Source organism: Scylla paramamosain, chromosome 1 (assembly GCF_035594125.1).
Source record: "Scylla paramamosain isolate STU-SP2022 chromosome 1, ASM3559412v1, whole genome shotgun sequence".
NCBI classification, from domain to species: domain Eukaryota; kingdom Metazoa; phylum Arthropoda; class Malacostraca; order Decapoda; family Portunidae; genus Scylla; species Scylla paramamosain.
This window is the reverse complement of record NC_087151.1, coordinates 9,635,916-9,642,500: the sequence shown is the minus strand read 5'-3', so window position 1 is coordinate 9,642,500 and position 6,585 is coordinate 9,635,916. Positions and strand designations below refer to the sequence as shown.

General features: G+C 41.6%; 1 long non-coding RNA gene across 1 annotated transcript in view; it reads left to right on the top strand.

Moving 5' to 3' along the window:
• The window catches only part of LOC135091400 (uncharacterized), a 56,240-nt gene extending 50,020 nt beyond the window's left edge, over positions 1-6,220 (top strand). Inside the window, exon 3 of the long non-coding RNA XR_010262568.1 lies at positions 4,523-6,220. This is a non-coding gene — a long non-coding RNA (uncharacterized LOC135091400). The remainder of the gene's footprint in view (positions 1-4,522) is intronic.
• The last annotated feature ends 365 nt before the right edge of the window (positions 6,221-6,585 follow it).

Sequence of the window (6,585 nt, the reverse complement as noted above, 5' to 3'; positions counted from 1 at the left end):
TGAAATGTGGAAACAACATATTGTGCAAGGCTGAGAAAGAAGCTGAGATGAAAGGAGGAAGAGGAGAGGAGAAGGAGGAGGAGGAGGAGGAGGAGGAGGAGGAGGAGGATGAGAGAAACGAAAGCAGAGGTACTTTGGTGTATGAAGAAGAGGAAACGAGAGAGAAAAGAAAGAAAAAGAACGAGGAAGGATAGAAAGGAGAGAGAAAGATAAACGAGTGTGTGGAGAAGGAAAGAGAAATACGTAAATGGACAAGGAGAAAAAAAGGAGGAAATAGGGACATAGAATGAACGAAGGAGAGAAGGAAGGAACGAAGGAGAGAAAGAAGGAAAGAGGAAGGGGAAAATAACTGGTTGGAGGCCTCAGGAGTCGTAGTAGATGCATGGAGAGATGGAGGAAGGAAGGAATGTAGATGGAGAGAGGGAGAGAGGGAGGGAGGGAGGGAGGGAGGGAGGGAGGGCGGATCAGTCAGCAACAGTCGATATCAACAAACCCATTAGAGCAAATCGACAATAAATGTGTTGTTTTCCATTAGCTTCGCCTCGCTCAAGATGCCACTCACTCCTCCTCCTCCTCCTCCTCCCCCTCATCTACTTCACTGCTCTTCCTTTTTTGCCTTCTTATACATCTAGTCTTGTAAATTTTCTACCCTTTTTTTCTGAATTTCTTCCCTTTTCTTTTTCCTTCTTCTCTTCTTCTTCTTCCCCTTCTCGTCCTCTTCTTACTTTTTTTTTCTTTTTTCTTCGTTAGTTCGTTCATTCGTTCATTCTTTTTCTTCTTCTTCTTATCTTCTTCTCTTCTTTCTCCTCATGCACTCATTCCACAACTTCGCACTCAAGTTTTTGTTTTCCTTTCTTCTCTTCCTTTTCCTCTTCCTCTTTCTAATGCCTCGTATCCTATCTTTTTTTATTTTGCTTTTTTTTTCTTTCTTGTGGTTCTTCTTTTTCTTTTCTTTCCTTACCCCTGTCACACTTTGTCCTCATTCTATTTCTTATTTTTCTTAATTTCACTTCTTTCTTTATATTATCATTATATTTATTTTTTCTTTCTTCTCATAGTCATCTCCGTAGTTCAGGTCCCAGTTTTGTTCCTCCTCCTCCTCCTCCTCTTCATCTTTTGTCCTCCTGATCCTTTCCCTCATTTCTTTCTCCTTCCCCTCCTCCTCCCTCTGATTCCCTTTCGTCTCTCCTCCTCCTCCTCCTCCTCTTCCTCCTCATCTTCTTCCTTCTCCTCTCCTCCTGTCTTTATCTCGGCAATCTACCATTCCTTCTTTTGCTTCCGTTCTTCTCTCCTCAACTATTCGCGTATGGGTGGTTGTGATTGGCCGGTTTCATATTATGACGTAATGATGTTAAGAGGGGAAACATTAACACACACACACACACACACACACACACACACACACACACACACACACGATTGCTGGCGATGTCAACATTAGAAATAAAGGAATAAATACATGGAGACCCAAAACAGCAGATAAGCAATTTAACAAACAAACAAACATAATAATAATAATAATAATAATAATAATAATAATAATAATAATAATAATAATAATAATAATAATAAAGGGCATAAATAAAACAAATATTTTCCTTTCTTTGATTTCTTTTTTACATTTTCTTTCTTGTTTCTTTGTTTTTTGGTTATTTTTTTGTCATTAATCGTCATTCTTTTCTTTTTATTTTCGTGTCACCTGTGCATATGAAGTACTCTTTGCAGCTGTCAGAGGAGGAAGAGGAGGGGGAGGAGGAGGAGGAGGAGGAGGAGAAGTACGTGTAGGGAAGAGAAAATATTGATGACTCCATCTTTTCTCCCGGTGACTGAAGCAGATAAAAGGCTTCGAGTGTAGGGAGAGAGAGAGCGGTGAGGGAGAGGCAGGGAGGGAGAGAATGCAAGGAGGGATGTACGGGAGGAAGGATGAGGGAGAGGGAAAGAGAGAAAGATGCAAGGAACAAGAGGTATATGGGAGGAAGGAGGGAGAAATACAAGATAGACTAACTGTATGGCAGAAAAAAAGATGGAGTGAAGGAAAGGAGAGACGGAAGGAGGAATGCAAAAAAGAGGAATTGTATGGGAGACAGACAGACCAAGAGAGACCACCCCTTCTTCCCTCCATTTCCTTCAAGTCTTCCTATGCCTCCACCTCTTCGTCTGTATCTTCTTTCTTTCCTCCTCCACCTGTATCATCTTCCCCTCGTCCTTTTTCACCTTCTCCTCTTTATCCAGCAAGAACTCGTCAGTATCTTCCTTTCATCCCCCACATCTATCTTCACACTCGTCTTTCTTCGTCTCTTCCACTTCAGTACCACACACACCATCTTCTGCACCTCCATCTCCTTTCTCCTTTCCACTTCCTCCACTCCTTCGTCTCTATCCTCTTCATTTCCTCCTCCACATTGACTATCATTTTCGTCTTTCTTCACCTCTTCCTCTTATTCATACATCTAGAACTCCTGTACCACACACACACCTCCTTCTCCACCTCCATCTTCTCCCTTCCTCTGCACTACTAGCCTTCGTTGTCGTCGTAGCAGTCGTCCTCTGCCGCCTCGTTCAGCGTCAGACGGGATCAGAGACTAAGCTTCGTGCGACCTTTCAGATTCCGAGATCAACCTTTCAGCAGTTTCACGCGCCAGACGCCCCGTGATTGCTGCCTCCCAACCCCATTAGATGCTCGTAGCCCACCATTGGAGTCTGTAGGCGGGCACGGGATGGGAAAGATGGGGCAAGGAAGAAGCGGAAGAGGGAGTAAAAGGAGGAGCAGAGAGAAGTGAAAGAGAAGGGAGATAGGTGGATAGGATGAAGGAAAAGAAAGGAGGAAAGGGGGAAAGAAGCAGGGGGAGGGAGTGAAACGGGAGGGATGCATGTGGGAGGAGGAAGAGAGCAGATAGGAAGTGAAGGAGAAACACGGAGTGAAAGGAAGACAGATATATGGAAGGAGGAAGAAAGAAGGATGGATTAGTGAAAGGGGAGAGACGTAGGTGGGAGGAAGGAAAGAAAAGATTGGCAAAAGAGGAGGAGAAAGGAAGGGATTGAAGAGAGCGAGAGACAGGAAGAAAATGGAGGAAGTGAGATAGTTGGGAGAAGGGAGGTCTAAGAGGAGGAGGAGGAACAGGAGGAGGAGGAGGAGGAAAGGGAACAGGAAGGAGAAAATGTCGTGGATATGGTGAAGCGAAGCGTTGAGTGGAGAGAAAAGAGAGAAATGGTTCCTGTATTATGGCTGAAAATACATTACTTTTTTTTCTACTTTTACGTTTGCCTGCATCCTCTATCAGTCTCGCTCACTAATGGATGTTGAAATGAAGAAACGAAAAAGAATCAGAATCAACTTTTTTTTTTTTGGCTAACACTTTCTCTATTTTTTTTTTTATATGTCTGTTTTCCTGTTTTCACCAGTCTTTGTCTAAGCGAAATGAAATAGTGAATGCAATCTTTATAAACACCACACTGAAAAATGTACAGGAAGAAAAGATTGTTGTGTGCTTTTTTCTCTCTCTCTCTTCTTTTCTGTGAGTGTATAAAAATTGAGACGCGTGGGCAGTTTTCAGGAATTGCTTCAGATTTTCAAAAAAAAAAAAAAAAGGAAAGGAAAAAAGGGAACGCCAGTCTGAGTGACCGAGGCAACTTTTACAAAGGCGGAGGAAAAGGTACGAAGCGAAAAGACCGTCAAGTCCGAAAAGTAAAAGAAAAGAGAGAAAAAACGTCGAAAGAAAAAAAAAGAAAAAAAGATAAAATAAAAATAAAAAAAAAGATATACATGTATTTCTCGTAAACACTGGAACACACTTTATTTTTTATCTACTCTCTCTCTCTCTCTCTCTCTCTCTCTCTCTCTCTCTCTCTCTCTCTCTCTCTCTCTCTCTCTCTCTCTCTCTTCCTAACACCACTTTTCCTGTCCTTTTTTCCCCACACAGAACCAAGCCACTAACTAAGGGCATAAGCAACTCCCTTAATGTAACTTTCAGACAGGTAAAAAAAATAAGAGGAAAAGTTCACAAGAAAAGCCAATTAACCTCACCTGCATTACTGAAGTGCTCACTGACCATCTGGAAAACTCAATTACCTTTGTCCTTAACCTTCTATTTCATTTCCTACGTTTAATGGAGCACTGATAAAGGAGTACTTATCTATCTTTTTTTTTTTTTAGTTACGCATATATTTGTCCCTTTTTTTAAGTCATTCATGAACTCAGCTCTCCTGTTTTTCGTGTAATTAAAACAGAATGTGACGTGATGTAAATATGGGGGGAGGTTTTCAATCCGTTTTTAAGTGCAAATCTTACTACTTATTTTTTTTTTCTTTTCTTGCTGTCCCTCAACTCAATAATTCCTAAGAGATTAAGTGGAACATGTGACGTGATAAGGTTGCAGATGCTATTCCGTTTACTTTTTATATATTTCCCCATTTTTTTTCTATTTCCAGTCATGAACCCGTCTTTTTTTCTTTGGTGCCTAAACAAAATGCAAGACAAGCAACATGATTTATATGTAACAATGTTTTTTCCTTTTCATTTCAGATATGGAGAGAGGAGAGACACTGCCATTTCACATCTGTTATGCATATGAGAAATGACGACGTGCAGGTGTGGAGGAAGATAAACAGATGTAAGGGAGGTGTGCTATGATCAGGAAAGGTGGGAGGATTATCAGAACAGGTGTGTGGGGAGATAAACAAACATGTAGCAAAAACAACAGGTATGGGAGGAAGATAAAGAACGAGAGGAGAAAAAGGAGGAAGATAAAATAGGAGAAAGGAGGGAGATAAAAGAGAAGGGAAGGAAGGAGGAAGTAAGAAGATAAAAGGGGAAGGAAGAAAGGAGGATGAAGAGATAAAGGAAGGGGTGAAAGGAGAAAGGATGGAGATAAAAGAGGAAGGAAGAAACGAGATAGATAGATAAATAGATAGATAGATAGATAGATAGATAGATAGATAGATAGATAGATAGATAGATAGACAGAGAGAGAGAGAGAGAGAGAGAGAGAGAGAGAGAGAGAGAGAGAGAGAGAGAGAGAGAGAGAGAGAGAGAGAGAGAGAGGAACAAGATAAAAAAAAGGAAAAGGAGAGAAGGAAGGAAGATATGCAGTAGTTGGAGGGGAGATAAACACGGAATGAAGAAGGAAGAAGACACAGGTGAGATGTAGAAGAGAAGACAAAAAAAAAAAAGGTGTAGGAAAAGAAGACAGACAGATTCCTCCAGCTTGTTCTCATATCCTCAGCCAATCTTCTCCCTTCCCTCTCCATTGACTGAATGATACTTTGAAGCAGCAACAAAAGATCATAATGGTGTCATGAATCAATGACAACCTTTATTCCGGTTCCTACTCTTGGTGGCAACACAGTGCATCCCTACCATTGTGTGTTGGAATAGACGGGATGGAGTAAGGGTCGTATCATCTGATTTTTGTGGTCATGTGGTCTTTTTCTTTTCTTTTTTTTAGGGTGCCAAACTATCAGTCATTTATTCAATTCATCAATCACTAACCCTTGTTATTATTTTTCTCTTGTCTTCTGTCTTTTTTTCTTTACTTTAGTTTGTGTTATTACCTTTCCTTCTGCCTTTTCTGCCTCACTTATCCATCTATATTTCCGAATGCTTCTTTATATTTTTTATATTTTTTTCAGCCTCTTACATTAGTTTCCTTCACTCTAGTTTCTTTCCCCACCTCTTCTCTTCATGTCCTTCCTTCCAGCTTGTCTAGCCATGTCTTCACTGTATCTCCTCAGGTTTGCTTTCCTATACCGTTTATTTCCAGCCTTCCTTCCTGCTCCTCTCTCTCTCTCTCTCTCTCTCTCTCTCTCTCTCTCTGTCTCTCAGTCTTCACATCCCCTTTCGTTCCGTCTCTCCTTCACTCACTTGATCGGCTTCTCCCTCACGCAAAGAGACAGCCAGACCCTCCTCCCTTTGAGCGCCGCGTGCGTCCCTCATTCAATGTCCCCACAAGTTTGCGGGTCGCCCAGCCTCGCCCTATTCACCTGGCCCGGCCTGGGGTGAGGCGGGGAAGGTGGTGTCAAGACGGGGAATACACAGAAGGGGTGTGTATTGGGAGAGAAGGTCACGTATGGATGAAGGTTAGATGTGTGTGTGTATGTGTGTGTGTGTGTGTGTGTGTGTGTGTGTGTGTGTGTGTGTGTGTGTGTGTGTGTGTGTGTGTAAGAGAACGAGGGAACATAGGAATAGTAGATAAATTTATAGATAAGGAAAGAAAAGTTTGTATTCATCACTCCCCTTCTCTCTCTCTCTCTCTCTCTCTCTCTCTCTCTCTCTCTCTCTCTCTCTCTCTCTCTCTCTCTCTCGACTTCCTAATGCTCTCTTTGAAGTTTTTTTTATGTCGCTTTGTTTTTTTCTTTTCTTCTTTATGTTGACTTTCTTCTCTCCACGTCTGTTTGTCTTCTTGTCTCTTTGTCTGTCTGTCTGTCTGTCTGTCTGTCTGTCTGTTTGTCTGTCTTTCTGTCTGTCTGTCTATCTGTTTTCTGCGACTGTCGGTCTTCATTTGAGTATGTGTGTATGTTTTTGTTTCTTGAATTTTATCTGAATGTATTTATTTTGTCTGTCTCTACGTCTCTCCGTTTCCCTAACGA